The sequence below is a fragment of the Oncorhynchus nerka genome, unplaced genomic scaffold (genome assembly GCF_034236695.1).
Source record: "Oncorhynchus nerka isolate Pitt River unplaced genomic scaffold, Oner_Uvic_2.0 unplaced_scaffold_1783, whole genome shotgun sequence".
NCBI classification, from domain to species: domain Eukaryota; kingdom Metazoa; phylum Chordata; class Actinopteri; order Salmoniformes; family Salmonidae; genus Oncorhynchus; species Oncorhynchus nerka.
Window position 1 is genome coordinate 1,681 of NW_027039548.1, and position 17,018 is coordinate 18,698.

General features: G+C 41.0%; 7 non-coding genes across 7 annotated transcripts; 3 read left to right on the forward strand and 4 right to left on the reverse strand.

Annotated features, from left to right (window-relative positions):
- Window positions 1–13,783: 13,783 nt before the first annotated feature.
- Window positions 13,784–13,856, reverse strand: trnak-uuu (transfer RNA lysine (anticodon UUU)). The gene has a single exon. It is a non-coding gene; the product is annotated as a tRNA-Lys (tRNA).
- A 739-nt stretch (window positions 13,857–14,595) lies between these two features.
- trnak-uuu (transfer RNA lysine (anticodon UUU)) lies at window positions 14,596–14,668 on the reverse strand. The gene has a single exon. It is a non-coding gene; the product is annotated as a tRNA-Lys (tRNA).
- Window positions 14,669–14,834: 166 nt separating this feature from the next.
- On the forward strand, window positions 14,835–14,906 carry trnaw-cca (transfer RNA tryptophan (anticodon CCA)). Its single transcript has one exon. It is a non-coding gene; the product is annotated as a tRNA-Trp (tRNA).
- Window positions 14,907–15,407: 501 nt separating this feature from the next.
- Window positions 15,408–15,480, reverse strand: trnak-uuu (transfer RNA lysine (anticodon UUU)). The gene has a single exon. It is a non-coding gene; the product is annotated as a tRNA-Lys (tRNA).
- A 165-nt stretch (window positions 15,481–15,645) lies between these two features.
- On the forward strand, window positions 15,646–15,717 carry trnaw-cca (transfer RNA tryptophan (anticodon CCA)). The gene has a single exon. It is a non-coding gene; the product is annotated as a tRNA-Trp (tRNA).
- Window positions 15,718–16,228: 511 nt separating this feature from the next.
- Window positions 16,229–16,301, reverse strand: trnak-uuu (transfer RNA lysine (anticodon UUU)). The gene has a single exon. It is a non-coding gene; the product is annotated as a tRNA-Lys (tRNA).
- Window positions 16,302–16,466: 165 nt separating this feature from the next.
- Window positions 16,467–16,539, forward strand: trnaw-cca (transfer RNA tryptophan (anticodon CCA)). The gene has a single exon. It is a non-coding gene; the product is annotated as a tRNA-Trp (tRNA).
- The last annotated feature ends 479 nt before the right edge of the window (window positions 16,540–17,018 follow it).

Consider the following 17,018-nt stretch of genomic DNA (forward strand, 5'->3'; position numbering starts at 1 on the left):
GCCTTATATGCGTCGCGGAAGTTAGAGTAACAATGATCCAAGGTTTTTCCACCCCTGGTTGCGCAATCGATATGCTGATCAAATTTAGGGAGTCTTGTTTTCAGATTAGCCTTGTTAAAATCCCCAGCTACAATGAATGCAGCCTCCGGATAAATGGATTCCAGTTTGCAAAGAGTCAAATAAAGTTCGTTCAGAGCCATCGATGTGTCTGCTTGGGGGGGGATATATACGGCTGTGATTATAATCGAAGAGAATTCTCTTGGTAGATAATGCGGTCTACATTTGATTGTGAGGAATTCTAAATCAGGTGAACAGAAGGATTTGAGTTCCTGTATGTTTCTTTCATCACACCATGTCTCGTATAAGGCATACGCCCCCGCCCCTCTTCTAACCAGAAAGATGTTTGTTTCTGTCGGCACGATGCGTGGAGAAACCTTCTGGCTGCACCGCCTCGGATAGCGTCTCTCCAGTGAGCCATGTTTCCGTGAAGCAAAGAACGTTACAGTCTCTGATGTCCCTCTGGAATGCTACCCTTGCTCGGATTTCATCAACCTTGTTGTCAAGAGACTGGACATTTGCGAGAAGAATGCTAGGGAGTGGTGCACGATGTGCCCGTCTCCGGAGTCTGACCAGAAGACCGCCTCGTTTCCCTCTTTTTCTGAGTCGTTTTTTTGGGTCGCTGCATGGGATCCATTCCGTTGTCCTGTTTGAAAGGCAGAACACAGGATCCGCGTCGCGAAAAACATATTCTTGGTCGTACTGATGGTGAGTTGACGCTGATCTTATATTCAGTAGTTCTTCTCGACTGTATGTAATGAAACCTAAGATGACCTGGGGTACTAATGTAAGAAATAACACGTAAAAAAACTAAAAACTGCATAGTTTCCTAGGAACGCGAAGCGAGGCAGCTAGGAACGCGAAGCGAGGCGGCCATCTCTGTCGGAGCCAGAAGTTACACACATGTCAGTATCCTGACATGTGCAGGCTGGACATTACTAGTTCATGACAAGTACCGGTATAATGTTTGTGACAGGAGAAGTGGTTGCGAAGACTGACTATGAATGCTATCAGTAAATCTAAGTACTTAAAAAAATTTGGTCAATGTCAGGAGATTGCCACCAACCGAGTAACTTACTTGTTGCACTGTGACAGCTCCATGTTGGTTAATGCCCCTTTGCCCTTCATCTGAGTCAGGTGTATGGAGTTGCTGATCAGTGATGCTGGATTTAGCTAGAAGCTGATCGGGTTGAATGTTGTCCGGTGTACCACACAAAGAAACAGATGATATTTGAAATTGTATTTAGTTTCACCAATAGTTCTATTTAAGTGTTTTGTTCCTATTTATCATCGATTATTTTCACATTAACCCAGCTTTAGCCATAAGAGTCATTATGGCTAAAATGATCGAATAGCCTAATGGACAGTATAGTATGACTTTGGTCCGTGTTTCGTCCGTTCATTAAAAAAACATTTATATCCAGAGAACAAAAAAATGCTAGCTAGCTACTTACTTGTTCCGGTGGTGCTTGGCTTTCCTCCGATGGCTGTTCGTCTGTTCGGGTGCAATCAAGTAGGTGTTGGAGGTGGTTTCTCTTTACATGATGGAATTAATTGTACACTCTATATTCCTCAGTGCATCCGTCAATACCACAGAGCAAGCAGAAATCAGGGCTGCGACTGTGCAAACTGTTGATATGGCTCAATAACAGTTTCAATGAAAAGGCAATAAAAACGCAGCAGATAACGCACCGTCAAAGCATCTTGAACGTTACTAAAAGCAAACGCAAGTAAAATGTTTACACTGCTTTCGATGAAAAGGGCGGAAAGAAATAAAAATGATGTTCACAAGTATTTATAATACAACCAGTAATTTGATTGGAGTAGAGAACAACAGCACTGGGACTTTTAACTATACATGTATCACTCTGCTGTACAGGTGTTCTAATAACGGTAAATTACATTAACGATCGTTATCTATCTTAAATTGTAACAAACTTGGCACCGCGAAGATGAACATATTTCCACAAATAACATTTGAGTTTAATTATGAATGGTCGTCAGGAGAGGACGGTAACATGTAGACCTACACATAGTAGCATTAGCAAGCTAGTGTGTAGGAAAATGTATATGTGGTGCTTGGCAACAATCCAGTCCCAGACCAATTGGGGAACTATGTGTGTTGGCGGAGCCAAATAAATGATTAAATTAATAAACAAATCATAATCTGTTGTCGCTTATTACTGTTAACTAATAAATTGCGCTTGTAGAACTGTTGTATAAAAGCAATATCACACTCGAGGTCGTGCTGTTATATTGAATATTATTTTCTTCCTACTACCGAATCACAGCCTTGCTGATATTCAGCATTCCCTCTCAGGTGATATTGCTGAGCTGACGTACGTTCATCCCATTATCTAGCTAAATAAGGGAGGCCTAAAAAACTAAAATACGGTCCAAATCTTTGAGTCATCTAACAACACCATGAATGAAGATGGAATGGATGACACATATCCAGGCATGGACCATATATCAACCGCAGTATTAAAAGGTAGTGTTCATTTGTTTATACCCGTCTACCTTTCTCCTTAGCAAGCTAACGTTCATTTGAATTTGAAAGTTGTCAAACCAGGTTAGCATGCTAATTTTAACAAGGTACCGTTGACTTTTAGCAGTTAATAACCGCAAGAATGGCGATTCTTTGAAAAAACATGAACTTTGGTTAGATTTAGAGTGCTTTATTGCCACAAATAGTGTTAATGAGGTGTTAATGTGCCCTAATGACTGACACAATCGATGTCTTTGGCGCCCTTTCTATTGACAATAGAAAATAAATAGAAATGGCGCCAAAGACAGCGAAGCTAAATTATCGATGGTGTCAGTCATTGTCTACAATCTTAGCTAGGCAAGCAAAGATTAACTAAGATTTTCAACATGGGAGACAATTTAGCGTTAGTGCAAGCTAATGAAACTAACATTATCTTTTGGTTTAAAGTAATTGACGTCAACGTTAATGATATACTGGTAGTCTAATGTTGTTAGCTAACATTAGCTAGCTTGGTAAATCATTCCTGCATTAACTGGAAAGGGAAGACAGTATGCTAATGTCTCATAACCTATATTAACCTGACACTTTGCATCTATAAACTATGATTTAGTTGCTAATTACTTAACTATTTACCAGGTGGCTAAATGTGTTTTTCAGCTACTAATATAAGCACAGACATGCTGCCCAGCCTCTCTAAGGAGAATTTATGTGATCTCTTTCCCGGGCCAGAGCACTTCTTCAGAAGGAGAACAATTTTTCGATTTACTCATGGTGAAAATGACGTAATGTTAGATTTTGACATTTGGGAGACATTTAATCTTACCATGCAGACAGTGTTTCCTGTTATCAAAGTAGCATTTCCTGGCCATCATTACAATCAATATATGTATCTACAGATGTACTTGTTTTGATGCTGTTAGGTTGTTGTTACAGTGTGTTGTTCTTTGCCTTTATAGTTACTATTGAATAAATGTATGTCTTATACAGGGTCAAGAATCAGACCTGTGTAGACCAGGCACCTCCTCTGGGACCTGTGATTTCAATAGCGGGACAGCTCTGCAACCAGTGGAGCTGAGTGGGTAAGTCACTACTCAGGTAATCAACACATGCACCCAAATGCAGCACTGTTGGATACCTGGCAGCCAAAGTGCAAACATCTGACACTCAAAATAGGAGGGATGTGCTTCACCCAGATCAATCAGGGCAACATGTGTCTGCTTGTATCGTTTCATTTCTGGTTTCGATATTGTTTAATGTGATTTATAACACAAACAATTTGTTGTTTGTTAGGAATCTGTGAAGAAGCAGCTTTTGAAAAGGATTCAGAATGTGACAACCCCCAAAAAGAAGCAGGGAGTGACCCTTTCAAGAAAGAGGCCACGAAGCCTTAGATTTCAGAGCAGCCAGGAGATGTCCACTGATGAGACTGACGAATCCACCTTCTCAACCCTGATCTTGGAGAGATCCCCACTATCTAGATGCAGCACCCCAGTTGGGTGGTAAGTACACAAATTCAAATAGTGGATAGTGTTTCCGTATAAATGCAACTTCTACTACTACTCTAAATGAGGGACTAGAAACAAAGTGACTATTTAGTCTTCAGTGTTTCCTGTGGAATGAGAGGTTTGGGGGGGTAGTACCAGCGGAATCGCTGGTCTTAATTTCAGTCTACATTTTTAAATGTTAATTGGTCGGGTTTGTTATGTTTTCTGGCATCAGAAACTACTGAGAGCCTACAGAACCAGTCGAGACATAATACAACTCTACAGGAGATGTACAAAACAAAGGCCAGACCCAACCAGAAGGATGTTTCCCAGCTCCTCGACCTTGAATTCCAAGCAAGACGGGCCTTCATCGACTCTGAAGCTAGTAAGGAGCAGGACAGGCCTACCAAGATGCTTCAGAGAACTGGATCATGTAAGTAAATGTATTCATTCTAAGTAGGCCAATGCTTCTTTTGCCTGGTTAACACCAGACCGAATCTCAAATGAGATACGGTGTGGGAACTGAGCAGCGTGAGAAGCCATAGGAGGGACGGGGGTAAACTACTTCGGGCAAATGTAAAACAGTGAGCTCGCGAGAATTCAATCTGGTAGTAACCAGGCTAATGCTTCCTACGCCTCTAGCTAGATAGACAGAGTTTTACACTGTCTGTCTGTCAGGTTATGGATGAACTCCGGCGGATCTTTGATCGAGGGAACTCCTGCTTCATACCTGAACTGAAGACCCGCTGGGGGGCCCTTTACAACAAGGCACACAGTTTTATGGTGTTCAAAAAGATCATGAAGCCACCGCTGCTGGACAAAGGTAATTACTGGCTCTGTAGACAGTGGAGAATCCCATGAACTGATTCATTTTTGTTTAAATAACTGGCTGCAGTAAATCAAATAAAACATCTTATTTTTTTAACAGTGAAGCACTCAATCGCTATGATGAAGGCTTTACCAGATATATTCCCATCACCTGTGGCTCCACCGATGACGTTAGGACTTGCAAGTGAGGCTATGCTTCACATCCTTGAAGTAAGAAATGTGTGCAAGTATTAGAATTTTCATTGCTTAACCATAACATACAAAAAGTGTGAATTGTCTTTGTGGTCATATTTGTTTTTCTCTTTTTGTTTGTGTCAGTCTGCAGAAGACCCCAACACCTTTCTTCAGGCGAGACCACCCTTCAGCCCTGTCGTGATTGCCTGCGAAACCAACTGCTTACTGGCTATTGGAACGATGCCTGTGGTGACCTTCCCAAAAGAGGACATCTATGCCAGCGTGACATATCTCATGGCATGTTATTACGCCTTTCACCTTACATATCCCAAGTGCATTGCTACACTCCTCTCTGTGCTGCAGACAGAAGTCCTCTCGGACGCCATCCACGACCGGGACATGATTTCTTCATATAAAAAGGCTATGGCCGAGTGGAAAAAGTTACTGACTAGGGTTGCACAATAACAAAAAATGATTTCCAATCCCGATTACAGAACTGTGTGTATTGGCCCATCCGAGAACCAATCCGATAATAAATCGGCAGGGTGTTTGTCGTTTATTATAAGAAACATCTGAAGTTCTTCAAAGGTAAATGATTTTATTTGAATCCTTCTTCTGGTTTTTGTGAAAATGTTGCATGCTGAAAGCCAGGCATAATCCTATGCTAGGCTATCAATACAGTTACACAAATGCTTGTTTAGCTATGGTTCAAAAGCATATTTTGAAAATCTGAGATGACAGTGTTGTTAACAAAAGGCTAAGCTTGAGAGCAAATAGATTAATTTCATTTCATTTGCGATTTTCATGAATAGTTAACGTTGCGTTATGGTAATGAGCTTGAGGCTGTAGTCACGATACCTGATCCGGGATGGCTCGACGCAAGAAGTTAAGCAAGCCAATCTTGTTTCTAGTAGTATTACAAGTACATTTATCTTAGTCAGGTTTACTTATTTTAAGCACTATGTGGTATTTTTCTGTAAATTCCTGGGCATATTTCCTTATTTCAAGACGATTGCAATAGCATTGGATTCTAAATTTAAGCACATTTTCCAACATAATTGAGAAAATTATTCTTAACCTCATAGTCCGCCCCATCCCGCATGCGGTATCGTTACTACAGCCTCAAGCTCATTACCATAACGCAACGTTAGCGATTTCTAAAAATCGCAAATGAAATGAAATAAATATGCCTGCTCTCAAGCTTATCCTTTTCTTAACAATCCTGTCGTCTCAGATTTTCAAAATATGCTTTAGAACCAGAGAAAATCAATAATTTGTGTAAGAGTGGTGATAGCTAGCTTAGCATTTAGCGTTAGCATTTAGCACGCAACATATTCACAAAAACCAGCCAAGGAATCAAATAAAATAATTTACCTTTGAAGAACTTCAGATGTTTCAATGAGGAGACTCTCAGTTACATAGCAGATGTCCAGTTTTTCCTGAAAGATTCTTGTGTAGGATACATCGTTCCCTTTTGTTACTATGCATTTGGCTACCGAAACTAACCGAAAATTCAGTCACCTACACGTCGAACTTTTTTCCGAATTAACTCCATAATATCGACTGAAACATGGAAAACGTTGTTTGAATCAATCCTGAAGGTGGTTTCTCATATATCTCTCCATTGAAAGCACCGTCCTTGAAGCCTGCTTTGTTGTCTGATTCGAATGGAAAAACACTGGGAGCTGACTTTTGCGCACCAAATGCCACGCAGACACCAAGAGGGACACTTGGCAATTGTAGTCTCTTATGGTCAATCTTCCAATGATATGCCTACAAATACGTCACAATGCTGCAGAGACCTTGGGGAAACAAGATAAAGTGTCCGTTGATTCCTGTCGCATTCACAGCCATATAAGGCGATCATGGAAAACGTAGCCTCAAAAATCCTGTTCATTTCCTGGTCGGTCATACATCTTGGTTTTGCCCGAAGCATTTGTTCTAAGGGACTCACAGTGAAAATCTTTGCAGTTCTGGAAACGTAAGACTCTCTTCTTTCCAAAACTATCAATTCCAAGCATATTCGAGCATCTTTTCGTGACAAAATATTGCGCTTAAAACGGGCACGTCTTTTTATCCAAAAATGAAATACTGCCCCTAGAGTACTAACAGGTTAAATATTTTCTTTGTATCCAGACAAATTACTTGTTTTTAGTCTGAACGCACTAGGTTTAAGATATCTGCGTTCTTTGAGACTGGATATTTTTTAGTTGTTTAAAAAATCTTGGCGAGTAAAATTTTCCTGTTCTGTTGGCAGATAATTTGGCTTATTTTAAGTAACATTTCCCTAATTGTATTGCTTTTTTTTCTTGATTTTGAGAGTGGACTTTTTGCAGTGTATATGTTGATTTGTTTAACACTTTTTGGGTTACTACATGATTCCAAATGTGTTATTTCATAGTTTTGATGTGTAGACTATTATTCTACAATGTAGAAAATAGTTTAAAAAAAGAAAAGCCCTTGAATGAGTAGTGTGTCCAATTTTTTTATTTGGGTCTGTGTGTGTATCTACCTATCTATTGGGGGATTGGAAATGATGCAGACAATTACATTGATGTAAGCCACAATCTATATGCAATATTAAAGCTGATCTACCCCCTAAAAAACAAATAAACATCTCACTTCGGTGCCTTTATCTCTCTCCATCAGGCCTTCATCCGCCGCTACCTGGCCAACCGCAAGGAGGAGCTCATCCACGTGCTGCAGCTGGCCCAAGACCCCTTCCTCATGCCCTCCTTCCGCAAGGCCCTGGCCACCGGACGTGGGCCGTTGGCGTCGAGCTCCACGCCCTCCACCTCCAGCGCATACAACAGCAGTGCCTCGAACTGAGGTTTCCCAATGCCACCCCAGAGGGCCCCTATGGGGGCCACATTACTCAAACACCCTCCCTTTTGGATAGAGGGATGGGGGAAGGAGGATGGAGGGATGGGGGAAGGAGGATGGAGGGGGTAGAAACAGACTAAAGGATGGAGGAGTAATATCTGAAGTGCCCTCCCTATCCCCACTCCTCCTAAGACATGAAGGGGCAGTGCCAATCTATGGCTTGTCTGTAGGACCCAAAGGCTGACCACATACATGTACACACCCCTGCCACAAAGAAGAGAAAGACATTGCTTGGCCTGTCCAGTGGGCTGCATCACAGGGTCATAGGAAAACGGACTGAAGTCACAGTGTGTTGTGTTGTGTGTGTGTGTGCATACCTGTTTTCGGGAAAACCAAACAGCTCAAATCAAATTGTATTTGTCACATATATGTGTTTAGCAGATGTTATTGCGGGAATTGCGAAATTCTTGTAAGCTAGAAGCATGGCAGCCCAGTCTGTCGGCACCATTTCCCTACATATCCATTCCATTTGATGTTTTGAGAGAAATTATCAATTCTAGCTTGAGTTGTATCATCAGTTGAACTCTATATATTTCCCAATAATAGAATCAATTGCCCACCCCCTTTTTGGAAGGGCTCAAGTGAAAGGGGAGTTTCTATTTTTTATGACCAAAGTTGAAGGCATGCCTGGCTGATACAACACTGTTACGTTTTATACACGTCTAACTGTCAAGTGAATGAAAGAAGTAATTTTCACTAGGATCATCACTTTTGACAGATTTGATCAGATTTAAATATTTTCTTGGATGTTGGACTGGGAGTTTACTTTGTTATTTGGATGGTTGTCCATATGTTTTCATAAGGCTTTCCCCCAAAATGGAGAAGAAAAGACTTAATAGAAATACATATAAACCATTTAACCGACTTTTGGTATGACTTTGTGGTTTGTTAGCGAGGAGTTACATCAAAGATAATTCTCATTCATTGCAAATTGTGCAGTATAACAATCTTAATTCCAACATGACTTAAATAATAGCAAAGTTATTTTAGTATATTGTGAAACATGATTTCACACTTGAGCATAGGTGCCAAAGAAAAGTAGAATAGCCTAACTGGTAATTGTTGGAGGAAATTATAGTTGAAATGACTAATTATGTATACATTCCAATCAGAACTGACTACTCCAAATGCTATAATGTACTGTACATATATGAATTTTCTCTCTTGCTCCCATTCCCAATTGTATATAATATAGTCAGGAGTTTAGTAATAATGACGGTCTGTTCCTTTGTACAAATGAATGAACTATCTCCAGATGGCAGGGACGGACTATCTCCAGACTGTCTAGAATGCTGATTTACAGTGACTGACCTTGGCTTTAGGAGAGGAGGGAAGGCTCGAGAACTATAGGGCCTCTCTACCGGTGTCATATGAAGAGATAGAACATTTAGGAAACGCTGACGTCATTTTCAGTTTATAACCTGTGGTAAAATGTGTATGTACCCAGTACTCTCTTGAATTAAACGCTGTTACCTGACTTTTAAGACCGGGGCTCTGTCCATTTCTTATAGAAATATTGGGTCTTACAATCCCTTTAGAATGCATTGACAGAGTAATAATTCTGATTGGGAAATAATACAGAGGAATTTAGAATTCCACTAACAGTAATACTCAAATATACACAGTCATGCAGAGCTAGCTATATGCCTCGTACAAGGCAAGCAACCCAACGACTGCCTGAAGAGCCAATCTCAAAGTGCCTTCAGAAAGTATTCACACCACTTGACTTTTTCCACATTTTGTTGTATGGATTAAAATGAGTTTCACTGGCCTACACACAATCCCCCATAATGTGAAAGTGGAATTATGTTTCTAGAGATTTTCTCAAACCAATGAATTATAAGTATTGTGTCAAAAGTATTCAATCCCCTTGTTATGGCAAGTATGAAGTTCAGGAGTAAAAATATGCTTAACAAGTCACAAATTGCATGGACTCATCTGATAAGTGTTTAACAGGATTTTTGAATTACTACCTGCTCTCTGTACCTGACACATACAAATAAATATAAGGTCCCTCAGATGAGCAGTGAATTTCAAACACAGATTCATCCACAAGGACTGGGAGGTTTTCCCATGCCTCGCAAAAAAGTGCACCTATTGGTAGGTGGGTAAAAAAACTAACTGACAATGAATATCCCTTTGAGAATGGCGAAGTTGATAATTACACTTTGGATGTGTATCAAAATACCCAGTCAGTACAAAGATATAGGCGTCCTTCCTAACTCAGTTGCCGGAGAGGAAGGAAACCACTCAGGGATTTCACCGAGGCCAATGGTGATTTTAAAACAGTTTAACGGCTGTGATAGAAAACTAGAGATGGATCAACTACATTGTAGTTACTCCACAATAGTAACCTAAACGACATAGTGAAAAGGAAGTTGGTACAGAATAAAAATATTCCAAAACATGCATTCTGTTTGTAATAAGGTACAAGTAATACTCGCTTCCACTGGATGTCAACAGTCTTTAGAAATTGGTTGAGGTTTTTCCTTTGTGTAATGAAGAAGTACGGCCATCTTGAACGAGGGTCACTTGAAGTGTACTGTTAGATAGAGGCTCGTGACCAGAAAGCATGCTACAATTTGTTTTACTCCTGTATTGAACACAGATCATCCCGTCTTAAATTTTATTGATTATTTACATTAAAATACCTAAAGTAGTATTAGAAAAGTAGATTGAAATGTTTTGGCAAAGTTTACAGGTAACTTTTGAGATATTTTGTAGTCACGTTGCTCAAGTTGGAACCGGTGATTTTCTGGATCAAACGCGGCAAATAAATGGACATTTTGGATATATATCGATGGAATTAATCGAACACAAGGACCATTTGTGATGTTTATGGGACATATTGGAGTGCCAACAAAAGAAGCTCGTCAGAGGCATGAATTATGTTTTTATTTCTGCATATTGTGTCGCGCCTGCAGGGTTGAAATATGCTTCTCTCTCTTTGTTGACGATGGTGCTATCCTCAGATAATAGCATTGTTTGCTTTTAGCCGAAAAGCCTTTTTGAAATCTGACATGTTGGCTAGATAGTGTAGTTTTAATTTGCTATCTTGCATGTGTGATTTCATGAAAGTTTGATTTATATAGTAATTTATTTAAATTTGGTGCTCTGCATTTTGGCCATGTGGGACGTGCGTCCCAAATATCCCAGAGGGGTTCACCTCTTAGAGCTACCCCCCTACTTTTTTCAATTTCCGCCTGAAGACGTACCCAAATCTAACTGCCTGTAGCTCTGGCCCAGAAGCAAGGAAATGCATATTCTTGGTACCATTTGAAAGTAAACACTCTGAAATGTGCATAAATGTGAATTGAATGTAGGAGAATATAACACAATAGATCTGGTTTAGATAATACAATGAAAAAAAACATACGTTTTTATTTTTTATTATTGTATCATCATCTTTAAAATGAACAAGATAAAACAAACATTCAGATAGGATGATGGGGACAATTTCAGTGAAAAATATAAGAGGGCAACAGTACTTGTGCAAAGTCTCAGAATGATAACTTCCAAAATGAGTGTGCTACATGACATTTATCATGAAGTCACCCAGGTGTCCCACATAAGTAGACCAAATGTACCCAAGTGGCCAAATTGGTGAAGGTGCCAAAATGGTATTCTAACACACACCCCCCCAAAAAATTGAGAAAAAAAAATGGGAAAAAAAATATGAAGAAAATAATGCATACATTTACAAAATAACATGGGTAACTATTTACACACTTTCAATATACCCTCAACATACCCCCCTAATTTATTTATATAGCCCTTCGTACATCAGCTAATATCTCAAAGTGATGTACAGAAACCCAGCCTAAAACCCCAAACAGCAAGCAATGCAGGCGTAGAAGCACGGTGGCTAGGAAAAACTCCATAGAAAGGCCAAAACCTAGGAAGAAACCTAGTGAGGAACCAGGCTATGCCGGGTGGAGATTATAACAGAACATGGCCGAGATTTTCAAACGTTCATAGATGACCAGTAGGGTCAAATAATAATAATCCCAGTAGTTGTAGAGGATGCAACAGGACAGCACCTCAAGAGTAAATATGAACAGTTTAGGGTTCCATAGCAAAATGTTTCGTGTTAGGCTATAAATACGGATTGATCAAACAAAAGATCATTCATTGTGTAACAATGAGCATTTGGATTGCAAACAGACGAAGATCGTCAAAGGTAAACAATTTATTTTATTGCAGTATGTGATTTTGTTACGCCTGTGCTGGTTGAAATGGTTGTTTTTTATGGGGCTCTATCCTCAGATAATCGCATCGTATTCTATCGCAGTAAATCATTTTTTAAAGCTGACAACGCAGTTGGATTAGCAAGATCCTAGGCTTTCGATACATGTGAGACACTTGTATTTTCATGAATGTTTAATATGACTATTTATGTAGCGATCACCATATGTTGTGGAATTTCAGCCCGCTACCTACCGGGTTCGTGCTCAGAGAGGTTAAGACTATTGACAACCTGAGGATTAATTATAAACATTGTTTGACATGTTTCGACATACTCTACCGGTACTATGAGGATGTCTTCAGACTAAGCTGTTTTGGCTCTGGGAGTGTTTTGTCCACAGGTCGAACATGTCATGGAAAGTGCAAGGTCAGAAAGACAGCGTAGTGAAGAAAGGTTAACATTAATGCAACACCTGTACAGGGACTTGAACCCTGGACCCTTAGATTAAAAGTCTGATGCTCTACCGACTGTTCTATCCAGGCTCTGCTTTTACTTATTTTCATACACCTAACCTGCCGGGCAGAGGCACGTGCTGACGAGGGGGCATTGTCAGATGGTACATTTCCCCAGAGAACCAGGTCTTCGTTCCAATTGATACACTCAACAAAATCTGAACTAGTCATCCCCTCCAAAAAACACATTGTACAAGACCTTGTGGCTCAAAGGTAGCGCGTCTGACTCCAGATCAGAAGTTTGTGTGTTCAAATCACTTCGTGGTCAGGGATTTTATGTGTGCAATCTCTGCCTTCTTTACACAGCGAAGTCAGTGAATCAGCACAAGAACCAATGTGGCTTTACAGTACCAATCATACACAGAAACCACCAAACCAATGCCGCTTAAGATAACAATTGTCTCTCACAGAAGCATGTCACACTGCAAATTCCTAAATTAGATGATGTTGTGTGATTGACAGACTTAAATCAGTCTTCGAACAGGGAGTTGAACTTCTTTTGGCTTGGAGGCAGTATTTCGGCATATGGATGAGAAGCGTGCCCTGTTACTCAGGCCCAGAAACGCGGATATGCATATAATTGGTAGATGTGGATATCAAACACTCTAAAGTTTCCAAAACTGTTAAAATCCTGTCTGTGAGTATAACAGAACTGATACGGCAGGCGAAAACCTGAGGAAAATCAACACAGGAAGTGGGATTTTTTTTGGTGTGGGTAGTTTTCAATTGAATGCCTATTGAGTTTCTAATGGGTTCGGACCCAGATTGCAGTTCCTATGGCTTCCACTAGATGTCAACAGTCTTTAGACATTGTTTCAGACTTCTTTTCTGAAAAATTAAGAAGAACGAGACCTTTCTGTCACTGCTTAGGAAGTATGCAGTGCTGGTTTGCGAGCGTGACCGAGTGCGCACCCTTCGTTGTTTTTCCTTTCTATTGAATACTGTCCGGTTGAAATATTATCGATTATTAAGACAATCGACAACCCGAGGATTCATTTTAACATGGTTTGACATGTTTTGACAAACTTTATCGGTACTATGAGGATGTCTTCAGACTAAGCTGTTTTGGCTCTGGGAGTGTTTTGTCCACAGGTCGAACATGTCATGGAATGTCAAGGAAAATGCAAGTTCAGAAAGACAGCGTAGTGAAGAAATGTGAACATTAAAGCATCACCAGAACAGGGATTTGAACCCTGGACCCTCAGATTAAAAGTCTGATGCTCTACCGACTGAGCTATCCGGGCTCTGGCTTTGCTTGTTTTCATACACCTAACCTGCCGAGCAGAGGCACGTGCTGACGAGGGGGCATTGTCAGATGGGACAGTTCCCCAGAGAACCAGGTCTTCAATCCAAATGATACAGTCTACGAAATCTGAACCAGGCATCCCCTCCAAAAAACACATTGTACGAGACCTTGTGGCGCAAAGGTAGCGCGTCTGACTCCAGATCAGAAGGTTGCCTGTTCAAATCACGTCGTGGTCAGGGATTTTATGTGTGCAATATCTGCGTTCTTTACACAGCGAAGTCAATGATGTGGGTAGTTTTCTATTGAGTTTCTAATGTGTTCGGCCCCAGATTGCAGTTCCTATGGCTTCCACTAGATGTCAACTATTCTTTGGACATTGTTTCAGGCTTCTTTTCTGAAAAATTAAGAAGAATGAGACCTTTCTGTCAGTGCTTAGGAAGCATGCAGTGCTGGTTTGCGAGCGTGACAGAGTGCGCACCCTTCGTTGTTTTTCCTTTCTATTGAATACTGTCCGGTTGAAATATTATCGATTATTAAGACAATCAACAACCTGAGGATTCATTTTAACATGGTTTGACATGTTTTGACAAACTTTATCGGTACTATGAGGATGTCTTCAGACTAAGCTGTTTTGGCTCTGGGAGTGTTTTGTCCACAGGTCGAACATGTCATGGAAAGTCAAGGAAAATGCAAGTTCAGAAAGACAACGTAGTGAAGAAATGTGAACATTAAAGCATCGCCCGAACAGGGACTTCAACCCTGGACCCTCAGATTAAAAGTCTGATGCTCTACCGACTGAGGTATCCGGGCTCTGGTTTTGCTTGTTTTCATACACCTAACCTGCCGGGCAGAGGCACGTGCTGACGAGGGGGCATTGTCAGATGGGACAGTTCCCCAGAGAACCAGGTCTTCAATCCAAATGATACAGTCAACGAAATCTGAACCAGGCATCCCCTCCAAAAAACACATTGTACGAGACCTTGTGGCGCAAAGGTAGCGCGTCTGACTCCAGATCAGAAGGTTGCGTGTTCAAATCACGTCGTGGTCAGAGATTTTATGTGTGCAATATCTGCGTTCTTTACACAGCGAAGTCAATGATGTGGGTAGTTTTCTATTGAGTTTCTAATGGGTTCGGACCCAGATTGCAGTTCCTATGGCTTCCACTAGATGTCAACTATTCTTTGGACATTGTTTCAGGCTTCTTTTCTGAAAAATTAAGAAGAATGAGACCTTTCTGTCAGTGCTTAGGAAGCATGCAGTGCTGGTTTGCGAGCGTGACCGAGTGCGCACCCTTCGTTGTTTTTCCTTTCTATTGAATACTGTCCGGTTGAAATATTATCGATTATTAAGACAATCAACAACCTGAGGATTCATTTTAACATGGTTTGACATGTTTTGACAAACTTTATCGGTACAATGAGGATGTCTTCAGACTAAGCTGTTTTGGCTCTGGGAGTGTTTTGTCCACAGGTCGAACATGTCATGGAAAGTCAAGAAAAATGCAAGTTCAGAAAGACAGCGTAGTGAAGAAATGTGAACATTAAAGCTTCGCCCGAACAGGGACTTGAACCCTGGACCCTCAGATTAAAAGTCTGATGCTCTACCGACTGAGCTATCCGGGCTCTGGTTTTGCTTGTTTTCATACACCTAACCTGCCGGGCAGAGGCACGTGCTGACGAGGGGGCATTGTCAGATGGTACAGTTCCCCAGAGAACCAGGTCTTCAATCCAAATGATACAGTCAACAAAATCTGAACCAGGCATCCCATCCAAAAAAACCTTGTACGAGACCTTGTGGCGCAAAGGTAGCGCGTCTGACTCCAGATCAGAAGGTTGCGTGTTCAAATCACGTCGTGGTCAGGGATTTTATGTGTGCAATATCTGCGTTCTTTACACAGCGAAGTCAATGATGTGGGTAGTTCTCAATTGAATGCCTATTGAGTTTCTAATGGGTTCGGACCCAGATTGCAGTTCCAATGGCTTCCACTAGATGTCAACAGTCTTTAGACATTGTTTCAGGCTTCTTTTCTGAAAAATTAAGAAGAACGAGACCTTTCTGTCAGTGCTTAGGAAGCATGCAGTGCTGGTTTGCGAGCGTGACCGAGTGCGCACCCTTCGTTGTTTTTCCTTTCTATTGAATACTGTCCGGTTGAAATATTATCGATTATTAAGACAATCGACAACCTGAGGATTCATTTTAACATGGTTTGACATGTTTTGACAAACTTTATCGGTACTATGAGGATGTCTTCAGACTAAGCTGTTTTGGCTCTGGGAGTGTTTTGTCCACAGGTCGAACATGTCATGGAAAGTCAAGGAAAATGCAAGTTCAGAAAGACAGCGTAGTGAAGAAATGTGAACATTAAAGCATCGCCCGAACAGGGACTTGAACCCTGGACCCTCAGATTAAAAGTCTGATGCTCTACCGACTGAGCTATCCGGGCTCTGGTTTTGCTTGTTTTCATACACCTAACCTGCCGGGCAGAGGCACGTGCTGACGAGGGGGCATTGTCAGATGGTACAGTTCCCCAGAGAACCAGGTCTTCAATCCAAATGATACAGTCAACGAAATCTGAACCAGGCATCCCCTCCAAAAACACATTGTACGAGACCTTGTGGGCGCAAAGGTAGCGCGTCTGACTCCAGATCAGAAGGTTGCGTGTTCAAATCACGTCGTGGTCAGGGATTTTATGTGTGCAATATCTGCGTTCTTTACACAGCGAAGTCAATGATGTGGGTAGTTTTCAATTGAATCCCTATTGAGTTTCTAATGGGTTCGGACCCAGATTGCAGTTCCTATGGCTTCCACTAGATGTCAACAGTCTTTAGACATTGTTTCAGGCTTCTTTTCTGAAAAATTAAGAAGAATGAGACCTTTCTGTCAGTGCTTAGGAAGCATGCAGTGCTGGTTTGCGAGCGTGACCGAGTGCGCACCCTTCGTTGTTTTTCCTTTCTATTGAATACTGTCCGGTTGAAATATTATCGATTATTAAGACAATCGACAACCTGAGGATTCATTTTAACATGGTTTGACATGTTTTGACAAACTTTATCGGTACTATGAGGATGTCTTCAGACTAAGCTGTTTTGGCTCTGGGAGTGTTTTGTCCACAGGTCGAACATGTCATGGAAAGTCAAGGAAAATGCAAGTTCAGAAAGAC